Source organism: Euprymna scolopes, chromosome 39, assembly GCF_053919585.1.
Source record: "Euprymna scolopes isolate OS-2025 chromosome 39, ASM5391958v1, whole genome shotgun sequence".
NCBI lineage: Eukaryota > Metazoa > Mollusca > Cephalopoda > Sepiida > Sepiolidae > Euprymna > Euprymna scolopes.
In genome coordinates, this window is record NC_136520.1 from 75,009,481 (window position 1) to 75,011,104 (window position 1,624).

The 1,624-nt window shown below is 43.0% G+C and overlaps 1 pseudogene; it reads left to right on the forward strand.

Annotated features, from left to right (window-relative positions):
• LOC145263924 (uncharacterized) lies at positions 1-748 on the forward strand (annotated as a pseudogene).
• The last annotated feature ends 876 nt before the right edge of the window (positions 749-1,624 follow it).

A 1,624-nucleotide genomic window follows, 5' to 3' on the forward strand; every position in this document is an offset into this window, starting at 1 on the left:
ATGAACAATCCTGGGAAAAAGGTTGGGAACAATGAACAGTCGTGGGAAAAAACTTGGGAACAATGAAAAGTCGTGGGAAAAAGGTTGGAAACAATGAGTAGTCGTGGGAAAAAGGTTGGGAACAATGAACAGTCATGGGAAAAAGGTTGGGAACAATGAAATGTGATGGGGAAAAGGTTGGGAACAATGAACAGTCGTGGGAAAAAGGTTGGAAACAATGAACAGTCGTAGGAAAAAGGTTGGTAACAATGAACAGTCGTAGGAAAAAGGTTGGTAACAATGAACTGTCGTGGGAGAAAGGTTGGTAACAATGAAGAGTCGTGGGAAAAAGGTTGGTACCAATGAACTATCGTGTGAAAAATGTTGGAAACAATGAAGAGTCGTGGGAAAAAGGTTGGGAACAAGGAACAGTCGTGGGAAAAAGGTTGGGAACAATGAACAGTCGTGGGAAAAACGTTGGAAACAATGAACAGTTGTGGGAAAAAGGTTGGAAACAATGAACAGTCGTGGGAAAAAGGTTGGAAACAATGAACAGTCGTAGGAAAAAGGTTGGAAACAATGAACAGTCGTAGGAAAAAGGTTGGTAACAATGAACTGTCGTGGGAGAAAGGTTGGTGACAATGAAATGTGATGGGAAAAACGTTGGGAACAATGGACAGTCGTGGGAAAAAGGTTGGGAACAATGAAAAGTCGTGGGAAAAAGGTTGGGAACAATGAACAGTCGTGGGAAAAAGGTTGGGAACAATGAACAGTGGTGGGAAATAGGTTGGGAACAATAAACAGTCGTGGGAAAAAGGTTGGGAACAATGAACAGTCGTGGGAAAAGGTTGGGAACAATGAACAGTGGTGGGAAATAGGTTGGGAACAATAAACAGTCGTGGGAAAAAGGTTGGTAACAATGAACAGTCCTGGGAAAAACGTTGGGAACAATGAACAGTCGTGGGAAAAAGGTAGGGAACAATGAACAGTCGTAGGAAAAAGGTAGGAAGTAATGAACTGTTGTGGGAGAAAGGTTGGGAACAATGAACGGTCCTTGGAAAAAGGTTGGGAACAATGAAAAGCCGTGGGAAAAAGGTTGGGAACAATGAACAGTGGTAGGAAAAAGGTTGGGAACAATGAACAGTCCTGGGAAAAACGTTGGGAACAATGAAAAGTCGTGGGAAAAAGGTTGGGAACAATGAACAGTCGTGGGAAAAACGTTGGGAACAATGAACAGTGGTGGGAAAAAGGTTGGGAACAATGAACAGTCGTGGGAAAAAGGTTGGGAATAATGAACAGTCGTGGGAAAAAGGTTGGTGACAATGAAAAGTCGTGGGAAAAAGGTTGGGAACAATGAACAGTCGTGGGAAAAACGTTGGGAACAATGAACAGTCGTGGGAAAAAGGTTGGGAACAATGAAAAGTCGTGGGAAAAACGTTGGGAACAATGAAATGTGATGGGGAAAAGGTTGGGAACAATGAACAGTCCTGGGAAAATGGTTGGGAACAATGAAAAGTCGTGGGAAAAAGGTTGGGAACAATGAACAGTCCTGGAAAAAAGGTTGGGAACAATGAACAGTCGTGGGAAAAAGGTTGGGAACAATGAACAGTCGTGGGAAAAAGGTTGGGAACAATGAACAGTCCTG